General features: G+C 42.7%; 1 protein-coding gene across 1 annotated transcript in view; it reads left to right on the top strand.

Annotated features, from left to right (window-relative positions):
• Window positions 1-25,381, top strand: part of SLC6A11 (solute carrier family 6 member 11) — a 173,836-nt gene that overhangs the window by 8,456 nt on the left and 139,999 nt on the right. The window lies entirely within an intron of this gene.

Below are 25,381 nucleotides of genomic sequence, written 5' to 3'. Positions count from 1 at the left end.
TAATTAGATCTCCTTGCCACAGTGCTTGAGTAATTCTCCATGCTTTCAAGAGTTTATTTAAGAAAAGATGAGTAGTCTTTTCTACTAGAATCTCACTAATCCGCCTACTTTATACTGTATGTCAAAATACAGCCACCTACCCACTTCTCAGGAAAGATTTCATAGTAGAGTAGTGGGGAGAAGTCTTGGCTTCATTATTTTTGCAAACAGCATTATGGTACATTTACTAGTAGTGTAGGATAATTAAAAGTAAGTTGTTATACAACTATCCTAGTAAATCAATAAAGTATGATTTGTGATACCTTTGCCTTGTTTTTCCATTTGCTTGTTCATTAATTTCAAAGTTCAGCAATGCACAATGGGTCACTCAATTATCAATACAAATTGGCAAGTTTCGTTATATCAGTATAAAAGGCCTTAAAACAGATTTGTGGCTTATATCCCTGTGGTTACATTTTGTTATGAAACGCGCTGCTTTGGACTGCCTAAAGACAGTGCTCCCTTGCTAATATGACAGAAATGCAGACATTGTTATTCTGTTCTTTGCCTCCTAAACGTAAAGATAAATATGATAATACAGTTTAACATGGACCTGAGTCACAATGGATTTTGAATATTCTGAAGTTTGGAGAGATTTGGGTCTGTGGCTTTAGGTGAGAGTTAGAGGCCAATTATGAAATTGGAAGGGGTGCATATAAGTTTAACTGCATGCTCAAAAGTTTTTAAAGCAAAAACATATGACAGCATAATTAAAATATTATTTTAGAAGAAGGTTCCTAATTACCTAGTTTCCCTAGTGTAGTAAACCCATACTTGATTTGTGACATCAGATAAACTGTTCCAAAGTAACCTCCATGCTTTCTGTGAGCATACCACGTCTGTTAAGTAACCTTTTTGTTATTTCTCTAGAGCTGCTTTTCCTCTGTTGTGGTGTGTAGATAAGCTGCTGATAATGCTAACAGTTTACTAGCCAAAAGAGCTTAATAAAATTAAACTGTTACATGTTTTCCCTGGCCAAGTAAAACTGATGTGGCATAGCTTTCTCCGTTGGAGTCTGAACAGGCTATAATCCTGCTGAGGAAGATGTTTGTCTAGTTAAAATTTAAGTAGATGAAGCATTGCATGGTTTCAGAAGTTATCAGAGACATGATCCGGAACTGGGTAAAAAATAAACCAACCAACAAATTTAGGAATATATTTGTTTAAAAAACCCCAAAGAATTGTGGTTATTTTCTAATGGCTGGACTGTTATTAGATTTAGAATGACCAGATGATTACAGTTCCATTATGTGCTTTGTGTCTCAGGCATTTAATTACATGCATATAGAATGACCTAGTGATCTATAAATTCAAAATTGCAGTGCAGTTTGCAAAGAGAATAGTAGTTAATAAGTAGTAAATCCATTACAAGTTTAGTGAAATTGTACAGATAGGTGTCTTGTGACTCATACCAGAAATGTAATTGTACTTAACCAGAGGTCTTGTTTACACAGTACTGATTTGCTTTGTAAATATTAGACTGTCTTGTGCTTGTAAAAGGAGTTGTCTAGATTGCTTGGGGGCTGTAGTGCTGCTCTGAACAGCTACAGCATGGGTAAATCACTGGCTTTTTGTTCTGTGTTTGCACAACATCTAGCACAGTGAGGTCCTGGTCCATGTTGGGAGGTCCTAGTTGCTGTCGCAATACAAATAATAAATATACGTTGGCTCATCCAAATGCTTCATTGTGTTCTGGAGACGCCACCTCTTGGAATGAGGGTTGTTCAGTCTATAATCATCCAGTCCGGATTTAGACTGTCAACAAGGGTGTCAAATAATATTCACAATGATGCTGCTTTCTTGCCGTGTGCATTTCTAAGTCATGTAGAGTCGCTATCAGCTGGGAACTTAGGTCTATACTGACTCAGGCTGGTTTCAAAGTAGAACTTTAGAAGATAGAGATTCCTTATCCAGATACCGTCTCCTAAACAATCCAATCCTCTCTTTTTAAATAGCTAATAATCTGCAGGACCTTTTTAAATAAGACAGTAAGAAGCAGGTTTTCTATGCTCCGCCCCTCTCCTATGGAGTTTGATCCTGTGCCCATTCAAGTCAATGGGAAAACTCCCATTATCTTTAATGGTGCAGGGTCAAGCTGTGTTCAGCACATGTGATTTTCCAAGAGAAGGAATTAGGGTGTTATGTATTCGTGGAGCAGCATGCAAAGGGAAGTAGACAAATGTATAGATGTGGGGGAGAGAGAAAACAGAGATAAGTACAATTTTCAACTCACAGGCAGATGCTTCAGTGGTCATCCTTAAAAAAACTATCCTTTGATAGGTAGATCTCCTTACCACAATGTTTTTGTTGTTCTCTATACTAACAAGGGTTTATGTAAGAAAAAAATTATCCGGCTTGAAAAGTTACAGTATTAGAGATTCATATTTGCATAATGCTGTATATTTCTCAAGTTACTGTTATGGGTCTAAGATACTTAAGCTAAAAATATTCAAGCTAATATTTATAAAGGGTACACAAGTTGCTATATATTGCAGAGCAGAACATAGCTGCATCAGATATCAGCGGATATTAGTAACAGGGGCTGAAGTTGGACTTGGCTTTGAATAGGTGTAACAAATATACCATGTGCACAAGAATCCTAGGGAGTATTTGTGCTTTGGATCCTTGGGAGTGCTGGGGAAGGCTTTGCTTCTGATTTTGCAAAGAAGATACCCATCCATATCAGAAGCCTGGATCTTTGTTAGATAACACAGGGCTTTGAGGCTGAAAATGGATAGGAATCTTCAGTGGGTTTGAGAATAGCAAATACAGCCTTGGGCATTCCCAGATCTCCTGCTTCAGCGCCCAGGAGTAACTCCATCTAACTGTATTGGTGATAGAGGGAATACCCAGCAGTGGAATGGGAAGGAAACATTCCAGTAGTAGCTCTGACTCACACTGTGATGAAGTTAACCTCTCCCAGAGTTGAGCATAAACCCTGTGTCTGCCCACCATTCTGTCAGGTACAGACTCTCTACTTCTGATAGTGACGGTGGTGGCAGTGGTGGGGGAGATCTGCTTTGTGTAACTCAGTATAGCACCCTGTTTCCCTCTGGTGGTGGGTGGGACACAGAGAGAGGTTAATGAGCCTGCTGCAGGCATGGCTGGTAGAGAGAGGTCTCTCTGCTCAGGCAATAGAGGCTTTTGCTTTTAGAACCACAGGTCTCAGGTTCAGTCCCTGCTGATGATGATCCATGCTGTGATGTGGCATTAAACTTCAAAGGACTGTGCGAGTTAATATCTTGGCTTGTGAGCCAGTAACTGATTGCTGCTTATCTATGTTCACATAGCCAGGAGGGTGTGATCCTGCTGGAGATGTAGCAGGCCAGGCAGTGGAGAAATGACTCTGAATCTGGGAGCTTTGATTTTATGTCCCCTTTTCTGCTAGGCCAAGGGTGACCATCCCTGGTATTGATTTTGAGGTTTCATCTGCATTTGTAGGTTTCTCGCTGTAACTTTGACCAAGGAGGTCAGAGCTGCAGCACTGGGAGAGTCTAGGAGCTTGAGGAGGGCTTTATATTCTCACCATTTTGAAGTACCTTGTGAACCATGGCCTAGATAATGCCGCGATATGTTTTATATGTCATCTAGAATTGGCATTCCTCCAAGCTGGGTAGTTGACTCAGTCCAAATTCAGGGACCTGATCCCCATTAAACTCCAGCGTTGGGCTGTGAAAGATGTTCGGAGCATGTCCAGTTTACTTTGAAGCGTAGGTGTTTCTTTCAAAGGGTTAGGTATCCCAGTCAAGGTGCTCCAGAGAGAACTTGTTTTCTTATATCTCTGAGGTAGTGACATGTGGGGTTTCTGGCATCTGCTCTTCATCCAGTTGGATGCTCATGCTGGTAAAGGTTCAGGTAGTAATAGAGGTGAAAGGCCCACAGGAGACACTGGATCAGCCTGGAAGGATGGAGCAGGTGAGATTCAGAAACTGAGAGGGGATTCAGTTTGCTTGTTCAATCCCTGCAGGCCAGGAAATCTTCTTGCAAACATATGGGAGAGTCCAGGGAGCCTATGGGTACCATTTCCACTGCTCCTGTCTGTTACCATGGTCTGGAACTAGAGCTTCAGGGCCCTGGGAAGAGGGCTGTGCAGACAAGTCCTGTGGTACTGAGGTTGATTCCACCTCAATAGTTTCCTTTATTGGCTGATTTCAGAGTAACAGCCGTGTTAGTCTGTATTCGCAAAAAGAAAAGGAGTACTTGTGGCACCTTAGAGACTAACCAATTTATTTGAGCATGAGCTTTCGTGAGCTCAGGTATGTATCTGATGAAGTGAGCTGTAGCTCACGAAAGCTCATGCTCAAATAAATTGGTTAGTCTCTAAGGTGCCACAAGTACTCCTTTTCTTTTATTGGCTGAGTAACAACCCAGACCTGAGCCAAAGAAGGCCTGGTTGTTAGCCTGTCATTCTCTGGAGGGGGTGGCACATCCTCAGCATTTCCAAGTCAAGCCTAGTTAGAAAAAACCCTTTTTGTCAAAGGGAAAGAAAAGGAGCTGCTCTTGGTAAAAGTCAAAAAAACAAAAAAACTCCTCACAAAGTAAAAAAAAAAGGCTTTTAATCCTATGAAAAGTCATTAACAAGTTTGGGCCTGATCGTGAGGTGCTGAGTACCCAGGGGCATTCAGCGCCTCTCAGGACTAGGACTAGCTGTGCATGTCTTGAGGAGAACATTATGCTGTGCCAGACTCACTGGTTTCTGTCCAGTTCACAGGAGGCCATTTGAAAATGGTCTTTTGTTTTGATTCACATGAGCTCTTCATCTGGTTTGATTACAACTGGAGATTACAGTCAGAAGTATTCACTGATTTGGGATGCCCTATTTGAAGTGTCTATGATCTGATTCTTCTGAGTACTCAGCATTATTTAGCATTTTGTGTTCAGACACAGCTCCCATTCACTTCAGGTGCAGTACTCAGTACTCCTGCAAAGCAGACCCCAAGGTTTCAAGTTGGCACCCAGAAAATAAGAAACACACAATTAGTGACCACGTGTGAAAAGCTGGGTTTACGTGACTTGCCTAGCATCACACAGGAACACTCGGGCACAGGCAGGGATAGAATTCAGTTTCCCAGGAAAGCATTCAATTGTCTTGATCATAAGGCCATCATGTCTTTTGCTGCAATCCCCCTCCTCATTCACTTCACACCTTCCAACTCCTACCCCAAATGGAGCAGGCCATCCAACACTTTTCTTCACTGCATAGGCTGGGTTCATTCCCAAAGAAGGATGATACTGTGCACTGAAAGAGGCAGGGTTCTGTGGAAAAATGAGTAAAAACTTTTGGGTACTTGACTTTGCAACCTTGATGTTCTTTTAATATAGTGTTTTTATATGTAATTTCCTAGGTTTTAAAAAAGCAAACTGAAAAAGCAGAAATTCCATCATGTGGCATCATATTGACTCCAACATGGTTCATCAGGAGGGGTGCAACCTTAAGATCCACACAAGACCTCTGCCTCTTGAACTAATGGAGTAACTGATAGTGGATTGACTTCTTTATGTGGACCAGCACTAGATGGTGATGGGACACTTTGCCAGTGGGTTTCAGAGAGATTTGCTGACAGCAGAGGAGTGATAAGATTCAGCACTCTTGGCTTCCATTTCAGGCTCTGGTGGGGAGTGTGGTGTAGTGGGCACAGAGTTGTCTACCTATTACCCTCAAGTTTAATCCCTTTTGCTCCACCCCATCCAATTTGTCCCAGTCCTTTCTCTTACCCATCCCTGGCTCCTCATACCAGTCCCATTCTCCTTGCTTACCCAGTTCCAGTCTCCACTCCTCAAGCTTCTCATCCTAGTCTGCTTACCCAGTTAGTCCTAGTTTCCTCCTTAGGGTTCCCTATCTAAGTTCCAGTCTCTCCTGCCACCACTCCCAGTCTCCTTGTCTAGCCAGTCCCAGTGCTTTTCTTTTTGCTCCTCATCTGATCTGTCTCTCCCTTTCTCTCTGGTCTTTCCCTCAGGTCATTCCTTCTACCCTGCTCCCTTTCCCCCTTACTGGCTCTACATCCCAGGCTCCTATTCAATCTTAGTCTTCCTCCTATCCTCGCCCCTTCTCCTTGTCCTAGGATCCCCCTCCCCTGGTTCCTTGTTGCAGTCTCTTTGCCCAGCCAATCCCAGTTCTCCCCCCACCCCACTCCCACGCAGCCTGGCTCCTCATCAGCTCTTTCTCTCTCCTCCTCCTCCCCCTGTTTCCTACCCCCATATTGTTTCCTAGTCCCAGTCACTTTGTCTAGCCCATCCCAGCCTCTCCTTCACTACACCCATCGTCTGCCCATCTCCTTGCCCAGCCAGAGCTGCAGCTTCTGCTACCCTCACTCCCAAGCCCCCAACTCACAGTCCCTCTCTCCCTCTCCTCAAGTCCCAGTCTCACCAGGCTTCCTGTCCCAATCCATTCCTTGCCCTCCCTCAGTAACATGTAGGAGCTGTGACAGGATGGAGCATGCTCAGTGAAGATAGAATCTTCAGCGATTTTAGCTGTTAAACTCTAAGAGGTCTCTATTGAGCATGTGTGAACATCAGTTTTTCAACCGCTTATAATTTGCCTAAATTGGAGTGGATTTTCACAAAGATGGCAAAAGGCACATCTCTGACACAAAGGCTCCCCACCTTGCCAAATTTTAACTCCCTGCTCCAAATCATGGAATCGTCTAAAAAAAATCAGATTTTTTTTTAACATTGCAAAGCAATTATATTTTCATGGCCTCTCTCTCGGAAATGTCTACACTGTTTTGACTGAAACATTCCAGAAAATCTTAGCCTGACTCAGACAGTGAGTGTGGAAAATTTCAATCCAAATGGTTAAAGTTTGGCAAAGGTATAAGCAAATGAAAACAGGGTCTTATAATAGGAAATTATGGGCAACCTAAATAATAGTTGGTGCTCCCAGACCTGCCTATAATACATAGAAATGCCAATTTCCAGGTATTGTTAGCACCTTGAACTCTTTGCTAGAGCAGAACAATCTATTGATACTTCATAAATCAGCAAATTTAGCTCCTTTTTCTGATTGCGATTGATTCACAGCCTTTGAGTTGTACTTCTTTCTTATCTTTTCAAAACTATGTCACAAATACTTCATGCAATAATATTTCAGTCCAGATGTAGTTCAAAAATATTCACTTTGACTATTCATTCTTTGTAAGGCTAAGATTTTGTCCTGGGTATTTTTAGTAAAAGTCATGGGCAGGATGCGGGCATAAACAATAAATCTCAAAAGCTGGAGCCCCACCTCCTGAGACGGAAGCTGAGGAGGTCACATACTATTACAGAATCCATGACTGACTGGTAGCCTTAATTATTTGTAATCTCTGATTGGAATTCACAGTGCCTGGGTGGTTGCCATGACGAAGTATGGGGAAAGTTGTGCCTTTGATCTTGGCAAAAAATGTAAGTTTTTGACAACAAAGTTAAGTCACATGATGCCATATTTTAATAGAATTGTTTTATTTTCATTTGCAAGCAAAGTAAATTGCTTGTGAGCATATAATTACTCAGTAATAATTCAATCACATGTAGATAGAGCAGAACAACAAAATAGTGATAAAACTGAGAATTTTAGAAACAACTGGCTAATGTTTTTTGTATTGATAAACTGTGATGGACATACCTAAATTATATGGCTTTCCACCTATCTCTCAATAGTATTATTGAGTGCCAGTTACTGCTGTGAACTGAACATACTGAGACTGAATATATCTCCTGTCTTCTCTAAACAGATCTTTAGACATCCTGACAAAAGGAATGTTCTTCAGAAGCAGTTTGTGTGCACCTAGGAAATTTTAAAGCAATCCTTGAAAGATCGGGGAATCACAAACCTTAACCCTCGCCACAACAAGATTTGGCTGATCAATAGCTCAGTCAAGGCTTGACCCACATCACAATTAAGGCAATGGGAGTGTTTCCATTGACATCAGTGGGCATTGGATCAGTTCCATATAGGATTAGTATTATTTATATTACAGTAATACCTAGAGACCTCAACTAAGAGAGGGTCCCATTCTGCTTGGCGCTGCACAAACACATATGAAGAGATAGTCCCTACCCTTCTTATGCATCCTGATCATGTTCTTTCTAACATTTGCATCTAACCAAAGGGCTAAAGCTTCTAAAATTGCTGAGTTTTTCTGTACTTTGTTTCTGAGAACCTAATAACTGTATGTATTCTGCAAGGTGTGCTGCTTTGATTAAGTGCTGCCCGAAACCAACACTTCCCCTGTTAGTAGATCACACTGAGGCTGTCTTAGTTCTTTGAGAAAAGAATGGGCCATTGCCTTTTGCACAGGACAATCTGAAAAGTAACATTTAATAATTTGTGCTAGATTGTTCCCCTCCTGTAAATGGTTTTTCTCCTTTGGTCTCCCACGCAAGTGAGTAGTAGTGCAGTACAAGGGACCTGAATTACTGTGGAATGGGTTTTAAAGATCTTTGGGATGACTTAAACTTGTGGATGGCATTGTACGTCATTAAATTTGATACTTACAGTTACCCAGAAATGTGTCAGGGGCATCTACTGAGTTTTACTCACTCTCTTGAAATTAACAGACTCAGGAATGACACAATCAGGTAGGATTGACTAGCGGTGTCCCCAACTAACTTTGCAATCAACATTAGGCACCACAGTCCCATTCAAAACATACCTGTTGTCAAGGCTGATTCCCCACTCTGGCACTTCGAGTGCAGAAGGTGGGGGCCCTCAAAGATTTTAAAAATTAATACTTGCCATTCTAGGCTTGTATTAAACAACCAAGGTTACAGCTTTTCTCCGACTTTGGCTTGGTAAACGCTGCCACCACCCAAATGCAAAAAAATCCCTTGGACCCAGGAAGGAGCACTTGGGAATTCCTTCCTGTGGGGTACGCTCAAGCCCTTTCACACACACCCCTCCAGGGAAGAGCTGAGAAAGAAAACAAAGGAAATTAGGTGTTGCTACCAGCTAATCAAACAACATGCACAAACCTCTTAGGACACCAAAAAATCAATCCTGTTCTTAAAAAAGGTAAATATTATTAAAAACAAAAAAGAAAGAAAGTACATCTGGAACTTAGGCTTTTGCTAAAGTTTAAAAGAGCAATTCCAAAAATTAGGCACCCAAAATAGCTTTCTTGGGGGTTCAGCTTAAAGGTTCCAAGCAAACAAAAATATCTGATTAAGCACAGAGGAGTCCATTAGCCATAAGAAATAAACAGAAATAACCCTAATCACATCTTTCTAAACATTTCTCATCTACTTACACATTTGGGAGTTCCAGATAAGTAGTTCTAGATATGATCTGATGATTTATGATCATACCAGGCTTAAAGCTGCATACAGCATTGCTGCTCTGTGTCTCCGCTCTCCGGAGAACAACCACAGACACAAAGGGAAAGCTTCTTTCCCAATTTAAAAAGTTCTAGCCTTCCCATTGGCTCTTTTGGTCAGGTGCCCCCCTCCTTTTTTTTTACCTGGGGGACTTTGTTAACCTTTTACAGGTAAAGCAAGCAGAGAACAGCCACCAAGGGGGACTTTATAGCTAACTGGCTGGTTCGGTGTCCATAAAAGGAGCTACCCCCTCTTCATTCAACACACCTGTCCTTAGCATAATTTGTTTCATTGCATAAAATAAAAAAGTCCTATGTTATTAAATAATCTTGAGATCTGCTTTGTGGCTTTTGAAAAAGTGCAGGCAAAGACAAGAGTCACAACTGAGCTGTAGTGATGAGGCTGATATTTTCATAAAGAGTATTTCCCAAGTATAACTTCTGTGTTGGTTGATCCAGGAAATTAATTGGAATAATTACCAGGATATCGTTCTCAGTCAGTTTGAGCAGCTCAGCATGGGGTTCCTGCTGTGCAGAAGAAGTAACCAACAAATGCTGAACAGTCCTTTTTTTTCTGGCAACAGTTCTGCAACATTTTGAAAGCTTGATCCACCTTGATTTATGTGTTGTATTGACCAGATGTTTGTAACAACCAGTTTTCCTGGTGTAATCTACAGGAATACTGCAAGTAGGGCAGAAGAGCTTTCTACCACCTCATTCCTGGAGAGCTCTCTGCACTGTGCAGTTGTCACCTCTTAAGTTCTGCTACTTGGGGAAAATGTTGCATGTACCCCTCAATGTGGAATGAAATAAAAAATTTTAACATTTTTAAATTTTAACAAGCTGTCTTAAATATTTCAGTGGGGTGAGAGCAAGTGCCATTTGATTTGGAAACAGAGTGGTAATATTAATTTACAGCACTCATGCTTAGGTTTCAGCCCTATGTCTTATCAATTACAAAAACAGATTAATATGTGGAGAGAAAACCCCTTTGGAGATACCTAATGCACCAAGATAAACAACAAACCATAACATGAATTCTAATTATCCTCTTGCTTACACCTATTTTATCGGTGTATCTCCATTTACTTAACTGATTTAGATCAGTATAAGTGTAAACAAAATCAGGCCCGTTTCTCTCCCTCATATCTTTTGCCAACACTCTCCGGCCCTTCTTCTTTTTCCTTTATGACGCTTTTCCTGGTGAGGGTCGTGGTGGCAGCATGAAGAGTAGGGAGAACCAGACCTCCCTTTCCTCCACAACAGGTTTCATCTCCTCCTGGGGGATTCCGCAGTGTTGCCAGGCCATCCTGGAGATATAATCCCTCCAGGGTGCGCTGGGTTGGCCTCAGGGCCTCTGCCCAGTGGGATGTGCCTGGTAGAGTTCCAACAGAAGCCTTCCAGGGGGCATCCTTACCAGCTGCCAAAACCACCTCAACTGGCTCCCCTTGATCTGGAGGAATAATGGCTGTACTCCAAGGCCCTCCTGCATAGCCGAGCTCCTCACCCTGTCTCAGAGAGTAAGCCCAGCTACCCTGCAGAGAAACCTCATTTCGGCTGCTTGTACTTGCGATCTTGTGCTTTCGGTTATTACCCAAAGTTCATGACCATAAGTGAGGCTGGGACGTAGAATGACCTATAAACAGAGAGTTTCGTCTGAAAACTCAGCTCCCACTTCACCACCACAGATTGGTACAGTGTCTGCATCGCTGCCACACCAATCTGCCAGTTGACCTCACGCTCACGCTTGCCATCACTCGTGAATAACACCCCTACATACTTGAACTCGTCCACAAAGAGCAGCTGCTCCCCCCCTCACCTGGAGAGAACAGTCCACTTTCTTTCAGGAGATTTGGAGGTGCTGATTCTCATCCCAACCGCTTCACACTCGGCAGTGAAACGTTCAAGTGAGCGTCAGAGATCACAGTTTGAAGAAGCAAGGACAACATCAGCTGCAAACAGCAGAGATGCCACCTCCGAGTCCCTGTACTGGATACCCACAGCTTGGCTGCTCCTTGATATCCTGTCCATGAAAATCATTAACAGGAGTGGGGACAAGATGCACCCGTGGCGGAGTCCAATGCTCACCTTGCACAAACTCGACTTAATGCCAAGAATACGAACTCAACTCTCACTCTGAGAATAGAGGAACCGGATAACACACAAAAGTGGCACTGGCAACTCATACTCCCACAGCACTTCCCACAAGATATGTTGAAGAACACAGTCATATGCCTTCTCCAGGTCTACGAAACAAAGGTAGACTGGATTATCAAACTCCCACAACCCCTCAAAATCTGTGAGACAGCAAAGAGCTGGTCCATTGTTCCATGGCTAGGACGGAATCCACATTGTTTCCCCTGAATCTGAGGCCCTTTACTAGTTATTCCCCTCCTTAAGCAGCTACTCACACCTCCTATGAAGACTCTTACTGGCTGCTTCTCGATGCTTACCTGGTCTTACCTCAACATGTTCAGGTGAGAGTGACTTCATCCAATTTCATGGAAACAAAGGGAAAATACTTTTGGTCTGTGGGAGTGAGTGCTGTTGTTCTCCATCACAATTCAAAACATGCTCTTCTGCTGCAGGGCTGTGGTGTTTGGATGGGATGATCCTGAGAGATGGATTGAGTTTTAGTGACTATCCTTCCCTGAGCTGCCAGACTGCAATGGGACCATGTAGATGGACCCTTTCTGAGATTCAGGTTCCAAGGTGGTAAAATAAGGCTAATGATACCAACCTACATAGTTGTGGACATAATATGAGTTGTATGTTTTTAGATTTCACCCTCGTTCAATATTGTACCCAGTTTGCAAATGGGAATACTGAGGCAGAAGGGTTGAATGATGTTTGTATAATGTTCAGTGGTGTTGTAAAAGGTGAGCAAAGTGCTACAGAAGTATGATCTTTTATTAAAGCCAGTCAGCAGCAGAAGTGGGGACAGAACTCCAGACTTCCCAGATCCCAGCTTTATGGTTAATCCACTGGACTTGGGATAACATTTCTGGTTTTCGTTTTTTTCTTCTTGCCTGTCAGCTCTTCTTCATCCCTGCCTCTGGAGGGACACTACCTCTCAAGTGTCCTGCATGGTGTGGGACATCCCACATCTGGCCCCAGGTTTTACAGTTGTCCAGAGGTCTCTCATTGCCTTAGCAAAATCCCACTTTGGCACCTGGACACAATCACTGTCGGCAGCAGTGGTGGATACCTTCTCCTCCCCTGCTGCAAGCAACAGTGCCTCCTCCCTGCTTCCTTCTGGGGCAGTATGCAGCTGAGAAAGCACATGGAGGCTGCTGGGGACTAGGCCAGGCTGCAGCAGTGGGGAGATCTGTTGCGGGAGGAGTGATGGGGTTTCTGACACAAAACACAACAATGAGCATTACAGTAAATGGAATTTTTATTTTACTGTAAATAGAGACTTTCTACAAAAAGAATGCTTTTAGTACACAGAATCATTGTTTAGTTTCATTATGATAAATTCCAGGCTATTTACATGCTTGCACATAAATGGTTTTAATAAAAAAGTGTGTGTAATAAAGAATAGGATGTCCTTCTCTGTGCCCCTGTTTTCAAAGAGTAGTGTCCCTCATTGCCACTTATTTTGAGGGTCACTGGCCCCTCCTTGCAGAGTCCAGGGGTTGAGAAGTATGCCAGTGCCCCTGTGCTAAAGTTTGACCCATCACCTTCTGTTTGTAATTTGTTTGTTTGACTTTCTTTGTTAGAACTCTTCTGAGTGCAGGCAGGACATGCTGGTATGATGGATTTGAAGAGAGAGAGATTCTTGGCCAATCACAGCATGCTTTTCACATTGGTGTGCTATGCTGGCAAAAGATAAAAAGCTGTCATTAATGTGTGGTTATTGTAGGAGGCTGCAGCACATTGCTTGGTGGCTCCCCGGGAGGTATTGTTTTAGAAAGTTATAGACTCTCATTGGCCCAGTTCAGAGGTTTCTGCTCTGGCCTATGTTCCCCATTATGTGGAATCATTCCTGAGCAGAGGGACACCTGCGGTGAGGTGGTGTAGATTCCCTCAGAGGCACAGCACAAAACTTGCAGCCTGCCAAAGAGAGGGGTCAGGTTGCTTTAAGACACCTTTGTGCTGTCCCAATTCTGGGCTACTCCAGAGTGGCCCCTGGGGCAACTTAGATCACCTGGAGAAAAGGAGGGGATTTAAGCACTGAGAGATTCCTTTGGAAAGGGACATGGGGAGGAAGAGGAACTGCTGTCAAAAATGCTGAGAGAGCCATAGGAGATATTGGGAGAGAACCAAGAGTCCGCAGGATGTCCATGAGTGGGAGAAAAGTCATATGCTGCAGAGAAATGAAGGAAGATGAGGCCTGGAGACTTGGCCAGGAAGAAGTTACCATGACCTTGGTGAGTACAGATTAAAGAGAGTGGAAGCCAGACTGGATGGATCAGGAGCAAATCAATGGCAGCTAATGCTTCAATCATATCTATATGTGCCCATGTATATTTCTGCTTTCTTTTCCACTAGCTTTCCCTTTGGTTCTCTGTTTTGCGCACAGTCTTTTTTCCTGGCCACTCCCTTTGTCCCCTTCATGCCAGCACTGCACTTGAAGCAGCTCTCTAAATCCTGTGCACAGATATCCTCCTGCTTCTTTTGCAAAGCCTTCTCCAGATGTATTTCTTTGAGTAACTTTCAACATTGATCTCCATGCCTGTCGTGTCTCCTCCCCATTTTGTCTGGACTGCTGGTGTATCTGTATATCTTGGGGGGAGGGATAGCTCAGTGGTTTGAGCATTGGCCTGCTAAACCCAGGGTTGTAAGTTCAATCCTTGAGGGGGCCATTTAGGGATCTGGGCCAAAAAATTGGGGATTGGTCCTGCTTTGTGCAGGGGGTTGGACTAGATGACCTCCTGAGGTCCTTTCCAACCTTGATCTTCTATGATTTTATCTGTCTGTATAAACTTTCAGGCTCTTCTGGGCAGATTTGGGTTTTGTTTTTCTGATCCTTCCCCAAGCTCAAGGAGGGTCTGAGAATAGAGACTAGCTCTAGCCCTACTCCAATACACACTGTTAAAGCAAGTCTAATGAACTCATGTAGGATGGCATCCAAGTAAATAAAGTGCTGATTTTAATGAGATGTAGACTTGAATAAGAATGCTTGGCATTTCAGCAAGTGCCATGAATCTTCGATAAGATGCACTGAAGTGCAGGTTAATCTTATCCTAAAGGTTTTAAATGCTGTAAAATGAAAAATAAAAACAGCCACATGCTGAACTCCATCATAACAGGGCTGTGGAGGGAAAACAAGATGTGCTGACTGATAGGAAGGGTATCCTGGTTTGGAGTATTTCATAATATTCAAATGACATGGATAAGTCACAGAAATATGCATTGAGGTAAATTTTTCAGAGCTGTACACGATGCTGTAGCCATGTGACTGCCTCCCATTAACACCACCCCTAGGGCTTGTGCTCTGTCTACCACTTTGGAAAGAATTGTACAGCTAAGTCGCTTTCCAAAGGAGAATTCATACATTTTGGATGGAATTTTATTTGCAGGTCCTGATCCATTTCTAATAAGTACCGTACATTAGCCCATTTAGTAGTCATGGAGTATGGACATCTGGAGGGGTACCACTGATAACTGGCATAGCCTATTTGGGAGTACTCTTGTAAGCCTTTGAATGTGTAGATTCCCTCAGTGGCACAGCACAGAACTTGCAGAACTTCCACATTCTAGCGGAATTCTGAAGAAGTAAAAGGGAATGAGCATTCTAAAGGAAACATGTACATTCCATGGATTTCAGATCCTTTACTTGTCCATTTTCGAAAGAACCAAAGGGTGCTAGCTACTCAGTTTCCATTGACTATCAGTGGGAGTTTGGCACATACCCTTCTTCGGTACTTTTGAAAATCTGAAAATTCATACCAAGAATACATATTTGGGACCTGATTCTGCTGCCCATGAATCCAATGGAAGCTTTGCCACAGACTTTCATCAGCAGACGAGTAGGCTGTTGGTGGTGTCCACATTTCTCCGGCAGATGGGTTATTTCAGTGCTTGCTGAGCACTCGTTGCAGTATCACGATGTTAAATAATGTTTGCATTTCATTGCCCATTTTACTTTATTCCATTTTTGCTTTAGTATTATTACTACAAGATTAATTTTACAAGATTAGAGAAGGAACTTCTCAAAGGATTCTATTCCTTTTCAGGTTTCAGTGGTATCCGTGTTAGTCTGTATCAGCAAAAAAAAGTGAGGCACCTTAGAGACTAACAAATTTATTTGGGCATAAGCTTTCGTGGGCTAGAACCCACTTCATCAGATGGATGAAGTAAAAGATACAGGAGGAGGTATAAATACATGAAAGGATGTGGGTTGTTTTACGAAGTTTACCAAGTTTTACCAAACTTCAAAAACAGACTCCAACGTGAAGCTGCAGAACTGGAATTAATTTGCAAACTAGATACCATCAGATTAGGCCTGAATAAAGACTGGGACTGGTTGGGTCATTACAAAACCTAAACTTAATTTCCCCAATACTCATTTCTTCCGACTGATACTCACATCTTCTTGTCAACTGTCTGTAATGGGCCACTCTCTTACCACTTCAAAAGTTATTTCTCCTCCCTTGGTAGCCAGCTGTTTATTGACTTATCTCGTTAGACTGACCTAACACTTGGTAAAACAACCCAACTAACAAATTTATTTGGGCATAAGCTTTCGTGGCCTAGAACCCACTTCATCAGATGGATGAAGTAAAAGATACAAGAAAGGATCCTTTCATGTATTTATACCTCCTCCTGTATCTTTTACTTCATCCATCTGATGAAGTGGGTTCTAGGCCACGAAAGCTTATGCCCAAATAAATTTGTTAGTCTCTAAGGCGCCACAAGGACTCCTCGTTTTTATTCCTTTTCAGTCATTCTCATTGTCAAGCATAGAAAATAAATCCCCACTTTCTGGCTGATAACAGAATCAGTATGCTTATTCATCTCTTATTTTATTTTCATGCTAGTACTTTTGTGCATGGAGTTTTTCAGACTGATACACCCAGAAAGGGTCTCTGTAGCAAAGAGTTCACACTCTGCTTCTCTCCTCCTGCAAAGGAAGTAGAGGGTGAATCTAAGACTGAAGCCAGTGGGACTCCACGTAGACATATCCCTGAAGAATCGGGTATAAATGCATATAATATGTAGACAAAGAAGAGGGCAATGCATGAGGCATTTGAGTTGTTGAGGTTTGGCAGACATCTAGTTTCATTAGGATATATATTTGTTTGCATTATTTTAAGTTTGCAGTTTGCTATAGAATAACGTAATTCACACTCCAGGGATTAGAGTAGTAAGCATTTTCCTATTTAAAAATACATTTGTAAATTTCACGTAGAGGGGAAAAGTTCCATTCCCCTTTTACCAAAGTCTTGTGCCATGTAGCTCCCAGCTAATGTGGATTTATTTTATTCTGTAGCTAAATAGTTATTAAATCCAAACAGAAGAGCACTCGGAGAGAGTGACCCACCATTTGCTTTATTCAACACATTAATAGCTACTCTTTTGTATATATTACATGTAGGGCATAGAATCAGATGAAAAATATCTTTTGACTTGTCTTCTCCTCTTAAAAAAGAAAACCATCTCCCAGATTCTGTATCAGAGATATATCAGGTTTGTAATAATCACTACCTCTGGTGCCTAGCCCAGTATTGTATTATACTCTCTATTTTCATTAACAAGTAGTTATGAGACCTGACATATAAAAAAATGTCCTAAGAGTAAAGAAGTTACAGAAAGTGACATAAATGCAATTATAAACTGGGAAATATAGACAGCTGTGGTAATAATAAGGTCATATTAGTTTCACTAAGAAGGATGCATTTTTATTTACCCTGTGCTGGGAAGTAACCACTTCATTGCTGCTGAATGTATCAGGCATATAGTGCAAAATGCACATCTAATACTGTTTCTTATACCTAGTATGTCACCTTCAAAGGGTTGGGGCCTGATTCTCAGTTATGGTAAGGCCACATTATGCCACTTGGACACTGTAAAATGGACGTAGAGTGGGTGGAAATTTACAAGCACATTATAGCCCTTGTAAAGCCCCTTTACACCTCACAAGCAGCATAAAGGACAGTAGTAGTGTGAATCAAGCCCCTAAAGTTGGCATTTCAAAGGATGTTACTGCATCTGATCACTGCAGAGGCTAAAGCAGGAACCAGCAGAAAAAGTGTTTAGTTCTTATTAACCAAGATACTCAAGTTCCTTTTTATTTAAAAAAAAGTTAATTAATTTGGTGCTCACAATTAATAACAAATAACATTGGCTTGAACTATGAATAACACTGGGAGACTTGGTGAAAATTTCTTTTCACATCTCTGCCAAAGCATCTCAGTCCTGACCTGAAGGCTCCTGTGCTTTTTCATCCTTTGAGCAGTGACAGACACACTGAATTATTCCACACAGCAAACCAGATCTCCCTGTCTTGTCAAGTTGAACTAGGAGCAAGATCTGGCCTGGGAGTGGCAGTGTTAGGAAGGTGCCTGTGAGGCATTTGTCTGCACCTCTCACTGTGGAGCTGTCTGGGGTGCCAAATTGACCTCCTGCATCAATTAGAGCAGTCTAAAGGCTGCTCAGTTACACTAGCTACAACAGTTTTCTAGGGACTGCTCTGCTAGCCAAGGATTTTTGGAATGTACTGTGGTCTGGCACGAGCCCTTCAGCCCACATCACACCCCTCTCCACCTCTGATATGATCCTGTGCCCAAGTGGAGGCTACACTGGCTTTACACCACTATTCCCTCTCCATCAGGGTAATCCCCAGCTGCCTTTTTAGGACAGCTCTCCATTGCCTTTGCAGTATTTTGGCACAAAGGGGATAAAGCCTGTGTGTTGTATTTATGTTTTATTTTTATTAGACAGCCCACTCATTTTAACTTGGATATTAATACCTCCAAGCACTGTGGTGGCAATGTGGTCCTATGGTTTTGAACCAATGGGAGGAAGGTAATATTTTTGGCAGCTGAACCATGTAACAGGAAAAGCATACACTGTATACTTCCGATATTAGAACCAATTAATGCAAGAGTTAGACCAAGGTTCATAACTGAAGCAAGAAATCCAGCTTATCAGACCAGCTGGGATCTCTGTAATAGTGGCAGTCAATTTCTGGTGGTGTGGAGTTCACTGATATTAAGCAACCCCTGGCAGTAGGCTTATGGAGGAAGTTCTGGAAAATGATCCAGTCTGTGGTCCAGCAACAGGCTGAAGGGAGGTTTGGCAATCTAGCTAGATAGATGTACTGTGCTCATCAGTGTGGTACCAGAGTACCTTACCGAATTATACAAATCTACGTAAATGAACTACGAAGACCTACTTTTTTTCTTGTCTCACCCTATTCAGGGCCAGAAGGAAAAACATCACTTCCTTCTTCGAATCATCTATTCTTATTCCTCTCCCCACTCCTAATTATGTCTATGATGATCTTATGAGCTTATTTGGAGCAGCCTAATATGCTAGACTAAAGAGAAATCAAGGGCCCGCAGATTGTGTGTTTGTAAAATACTAATAATGATAAACCACTACAGAGCTGTGTACATTGCAGACAAAGCCAAGCCAACTGAAAGGTAAGCAATCACTGGTACATTTTCAGAAGTTACCGCTGAGTAAAATATAACTTGAAAAACTGTCCTTTTCCTTGATTCACTGAGTTTTACATGAGTAGAGATGAACTGTGTTGGAGTTATAATCTGCCATCCTTATTTATGTTGAGTAGCACCTTAACATATGAGTAATCCCTTTGTGACCATCCACACCATAAAACACTAACTCATTGTGAATGAGAATGGCAGAATCCTTTCAGTTTTGAACTAAATTGCTATTTTTAATATAGTAGAGGCTAGCAGTGGCTTCCAGTCGTACAAGTTCCAGTAGATACAGTGATCTGGACTATTACTGTTGAAGGTGTATTATTTTTGTAACAGCATTTGCATGCCTTGGCCAGATTCTTAATTGGCCTGTGCCTTTTGCAGTGCAAAGTGAGTGTAAATTGCTACCACTTGTAGCATTTGACATCCACTTTACACACATGTGGACTGGCTCACGTGACTATCCAAGGTGCTGGGCAATGGAGAATCTGACCCCTAATTTTAAGTATTTTTCAACATCCTGATTAATACCTAGAGCATGAATGCCATTTCCCATTTAAAGAGTTCAAATCCTGGAATCTGACAATTCAGCAATGGTGAAATTACCCTTCTCCCTGCCTGTGTTCCTTACAGGCTATTCTGAACTGTTTTATTCAATTTTAGTTTAACTGACTCAAGCAATGGAACTTCCACCGCTTCCCTGGCAATCTCACTCATTACGTTTTCTAACAGACCTGATGGTTAGGCAGATTATTTTGGACACATGTCCTCCAGTTCCCTTTGCTCATTTTCACCGTTACTCATAGCAATAAGTTTTTGGGTCATCCTAGACCATTCCCACCTCTCCCTGTGGTTTACACCCTTCAGATACATAGAGAGTTACATTTCCCTGTTAGTTTCCCTTTGGCATAGAAGAGAGGCTGCTGTTACTTGCTGCTCCGGTTCAGAGAAGCTCCAATGCTCTTTAGTAGAACACGTTGTTCTGATAGGACCAGCAGAACAGCACCAGAACCTCAGAGATTCCCTGATGCTGCTTCCAGTCATGCAAACAATTGCCCCAAAAAGGTAGTGGAAGCGCAAGCAGAAATTGTTCACATTGGTGGTGCACCTGGGAGCAGAGGAGGGGCAATGTCAAGTGGGCCTTTGTTTCTTTTTGTGAGAAGGTCGGAAAGTGCAAATGCTGGGGCAATATCCTTACAATGTGCGTTGTTTATAAACCTGGTCTGTGATTATGGAGGAGGCTGAGCCCTCTTCTGTCAATAACCTGGCCCAGGCACCCTGCGTGAGATAAGCGTCTGCTTGGTTGATGTGTAATGCGACGAATGTCACTTTACTCGCCAGTGTGTTGCTGACAAATGTTTCTGTCGGACTTTCAGTGTGTTTGGAATTCCTGGAACCATCCAGGTTTCTTTCTCTGGTTTAACACTGGGCTTTCCAGCTAAGGAGGAGTCTTGCTGACTAATTAGAAAGCTGAATGAGAAATTACAGCCATTTGTGTGACATCTGAAGTTAGGGACTTGAAAGATTAAAATCTTGTAGATGGCAAGGAGAAACATGCTCACATGGACCAGAAGTACATTTTTACATGCTGTACTCAAAATAATGTGAGATGTGCTATAAATAAACAATAACAAAGTACCTAGGCTCTGGAGAGAGAGAGTTTGAGAGATGGAATTAGCAAAGTACATATCATTAGGGAGAAAATCCTGCATGGGCACAGAGGGACTGGTATTGTTCTGTTGAATGGGGGAAGGCTACACAAGGTGCTGAGCATTGTCGGTGGAGAGTAACATCCAACTCCATTGTGGCTCCCTGCACGCTGCTGCTTCTCAGTAAGGTTAGGGACAAGGCAGGCAAAGGCTGGGACCACTCCTGCTCCAAGGCCTTGTCACAGGGTGACTAGCCCTTTAAGGAGAAAAGGGGTCATCCCCACTGTGCAGTAATTAGCTGCTTCCCAGCCTGCGGGGGTCTAATGGGGTTATGTGTTAGCCTGATGAACAGTTGGGGCTCATAAAAAAGGGCTGCAAGAACTCAGTGAGGGAGAGGAGCTACAGGAAGCAGGTTGGGCTTCTGTGGGTGGCCCTGAGGTAGGGCAGGAAGGTTCCTGGGAGAAGCTGCTAAAGTCCTTTGGGTGGGAGGCAGTGGCAACCTGCTGCGAAACAGGGCCTGCAGGAAGGAGGAAAGCCCTGTAAAGCAATGCTTAGCTAAGAGAGCAAGGGGGAATTCTGCAGGGCCTGGGGGTAGAGGCCAAGAGCAGGGGACTTTAGTAAGTGGTAAGACTGTGAGAGCGATGCCTGGGAGCTGGTGCTCAGTAATAGAGCAGGGCAGGAGTTTAAGGTAGCCCAGAAGGGGCCAAGAACTGAGCACCAACGGAACTACAGAGTAACGCCAGAGGGGAAGAAGAACCTTTTGTTTGGACTTTTAGTAGTCCCATCACCATCACCCAACCCGCATCACCAACACCGAGGCATGAGGAGAAGATCAAGGGGATGCACCCCATGGGAGGAAACCAAAGCATGGCCACCTTATGCCCTGAGGGAGTGCCCTTCAGGCAACAACTCTGTGACAGGCGTGGTGGGTAGATTTTCTTTAACCTCGACTCCCAGAGCAGTGAGCTGGGCTGGGCTCTGGAGAACTTGGCTGTGAATGAATATAAAATTCTTGCTGTGTTCCTGGGTGAAGAGATATGGATAAGTAAGTGAACCCAAGAAGCCTCCTGCCCCAATTACTTGTAAAGGAAAAGCACCTTGTAAACTATTCTAAAGCAGTGAGTAGACACTAAGGGGTTTTCCCAAATAGATTGAATCTGTTTCTCAGCTTTTCCAAACCATGAAATAATGCAATAAGTGGCCTGGGACATTCCTTTCCACAATATGTTGGCAGCAGTTACATCTCCTGCTATTCAAGTTCCATCTCCTGCACATTAGAAAGCTTTACTGAAGAATCCCTTTCCCAGGAAAATGCAGTGTTCCTGAGAAATGTAGTGCCCTGAAGAAGTGCACTCCTGGAAGCTGAAGTAAACACATTATCCATCTTTCAAAATCACAGTGCTCAAATTGGGATGAAGAGGTTATTTTTCAGCTGTGAAAAGTGGAGGTTAGCACATAATCACCTATCCTCCCATCTCTGCCAGTTCTAGCACTGGAACGTTCTTTTTTCTCTTTGTGGTTTTCTTTGCTGATTTACTAAATGTAAGGTAGCTTCCACCCCCAACCCCTCAAAAAAAAAAAAAAAAAAAAAAGACAAACAAACAAACCACACATACAAAAACCCTAAATACATTTTCAGTAAATGTATAAATGCCTTCCCTCCTTCAGGCGTTTTATCTTCCAGAGCTTTGCTATTGCACAGGTGTGAAAGCACGATAACTGAAAAGGTGCACGAACAGAGATAACCGGTAGTCACAGGGACTTTATAGAAGTTAGCGATGGGAGAGAGATCCTGGGCTATCTACATTCCTTTCCCAACACAAGAATGGTCCCTCTTGGACATTTTCCTCTGCTAGAAACATGTTCCCTAGCCTCCTTCTCCCACCCTACCCCTCATCACTTGTTTCTCCCACACATTACATCTTGACAAGCTAATAATATAAGGTCTTGGGAGCTGCCGCAGCCTTTTACTAGATGCCAGTACAGTGCTTAGCACAATGTTGCCTAGACCTAGATGGAGCCTTTTTGTGCTACTGTAATGCAAATTATGTTAATTTGCCCAGCCTAGTTTTAAATATGTAAGTGATAAAACTCCCATTGACTTCATTGAGAGCAGAGTTAGGCCAGTGCTGAGTACTCTTGAAAATCCGCCCGTAAGGATCCTGTGGTACTGTTCTTTGTAAGGTCTGGGTTTTCCCCCAGTGTCTTTGGCTGAATGTTTTCTCGGTTATTATGTTGTGCCAGTGAGCTGCTGCCCTCCACTGCGTGGGTGCCTACTTTTCAGTGGTTCTGTGTGCGTGTAGCTTTGAGGTCTTTTAGGATGGATACATGCTAAGGGGATGTTTATTAGTTTTAGCGCTAGTATTTCCTTAATGCAGCCACCCAAGGTACCTCGCAGCCAGGCAAAGCTTTCAGTAGGTTACATAATTAAAAGCGCAATTAAATCTTAATGTAATCCATGACCATGTGACATGAACTCACATTATAACTGTCAGCTTTGTGGTTTACAATGTCTTACACTGAGAGACAGAACTTCAGTGAGGATTAAGTAGAGCAGCGCCACAGAAGTCAATTGATCAGTGATGTTTTACACCAGCTGAGAATCGGGCTCTGAGTGTTGTGTAACAGTTGTTTGCATTGTGCTTGTGTAAAATGAAATCAGATTGTATAATTACTGTCTAAAGGGGTCATCACAAAACTGTTATGTGTTTCTCATGGGTATCTCCTGTATCTCACTGGTTGTTTAATTTCACGAAAGATAATAAACATCAAAGGCAAGAGAGTATATAGAGAAAAATAGCAAAGATGGTTAGATAGGAATTTGAGAAGTTGCAATAGCCATACTGCATCACCAGGTTTAATTTCCCAAAATTTCTTGCTGCTCCATTATAACACAATGCACTGAAACAGACTATCTTGCTTTACTCTGTTACACTGCACCTACAACTTTCAAATGGATAACAGTGAATCAGTATATCCTCCACTATTATAGTTTTTATCCTTGGCTACAGGGTTTTGCATGCTGGGATCAAAGCCAGGCTCTCTCTAGCTGTGTTTGTACCTTGTAATTGCAGGCAGAGTTCTAGCCTGGTTGACTTGGTTGGAGTGAATGGTGGGATGTTGTTTTTTTTCTGAGAACTGGTCTGGCCATGCCTTGCTATGGATTTTCAAGGTCCTGACATGGACCACAAAATAAGGAGGCTGTGCTGTTTAGGGAGACTGTACTGGATGAAACCCAAGTTGAGTTTAGATAGGGCTGTACGTACTTCTGTAGGTGATTCTACCCCTATTGTGTTCCAGGTCCCTGTGTATTAAACCTCTGTGTCTCTGAGTCAGTCTTCAAGCCTTACACTGAGTAGTATATTACTCCACAGACACAAGGGGACTATTTGAGAACATAAGTACTTAAATGTGGCTACGTGTGGCAGATTCAAACGTTGAGTGTGTGGATACCATGAGGCCAAAGTAACATCAGCTTCAAGTACCAGAATCCAGCAAAGAGTTCATGGTGTTATTCTATAGCACTTACTGGCCGGATTCTCTGGTCCCCCAACTTTACTTTGTACATGGTGTATGCCTGGTGCCAGTCAATTGGAATGACTAGCATGTAAGTTAGTAACCTGCTCTTACTTGCATGGAGCAAAGTGAACTTAAAATGCCTAGTGAATCTCCCCTGTTTAGGGGGAACCTTTCCTGGCACAGTGCTGGCTCAGTCAACCTACTCCAATCTCTTCTACTGCAGCCTCACCCCTCCACTCAAATAAGAACCCCAAGCAGCATGTTGGGGAGGAAAAAGGAGTTGAGGGGATATTTCAGAGGAGACGAGGGGATGTGGCAGAGTTAGATCCCATCATGCCTGATTCTCTGTTGGCTGCATAAGGTCCCAGAGGATTTACGCAGGATCCGCTGCAGTTTTAACTCACACTGGGGTCGGAAACTTGGGACAGGCCGCAGGGACTTTCTTTTTGTTCTTTGTCACAGTGTTTAGAACAATGGGGTCCTGGTCCATGACTGGGGCTCCTAGGTGCTATGTTAACACAGATGATTAATACTAATAATAATTAATAATAAAGGAACTGTGGCAGCCCCCCTGTTCACTGCACAAGCTCTGCTTAGATGCAGTGGAGAATCGAGCCAATACGTATTTTTATGGGACATAAAATACTTCCTCTTTTTTTAGTGATGTAAACTGCAAAATACAAGAATATGAGCAGATCTAGCCAAAGGTGGCAGCTAGACTGAATTGAAATTTTACCAGGACAGTTTTCAATCCTGAATGCTTCCTTCTTTTGAAAGCTGTGCTTTGCTGTCATTATTTAAGCCAGAGTCTCAGCAGGAGAGCTAAGGAACTGGAACTAGGGGAAGCTGTGTTGTGCCTGGTGAGAGAATCGTGGCTAGACCTTGTGCGAGGCTTTCTCTGTCTTTCTCCCATATATTCTTTGCATACATTGTACTTCGTGGTTTAATTATATGTTCTGTGCTTGTTGCTCGTGGCTTCCTAAGGGAAAAAAATCTTTGTTTTGTTTAAACAAAGAACAGACAAAGCAAAGATTTTGATGTAACTGGAAAAGCTTTGAATACTCATTTAAGTGCTAGTAACTCAAATTGATTGGCACCATGTGTCTTTTTAAAATGGGAGCAGCATGGCTAATCACACTGGTGCGGTAAATATTCTCCACACTCTTCTTTGCAAATGCCTGATAGTGATTAAGTGATTTTTAGAGGCCTCAGTTTTGGGGGGCTCAAATTGAGACACCTTACAGGGACGCAATATTCAGAAAGTGCT

Source organism: Eretmochelys imbricata, chromosome 7, assembly GCF_965152235.1.
Source record: "Eretmochelys imbricata isolate rEreImb1 chromosome 7, rEreImb1.hap1, whole genome shotgun sequence".
NCBI classification, from domain to species: domain Eukaryota; kingdom Metazoa; phylum Chordata; order Testudines; family Cheloniidae; genus Eretmochelys; species Eretmochelys imbricata.
The sequence above is the reverse complement of the archived record's forward strand: the minus strand, read 5'-3'. Positions and strand labels throughout refer to the sequence as shown.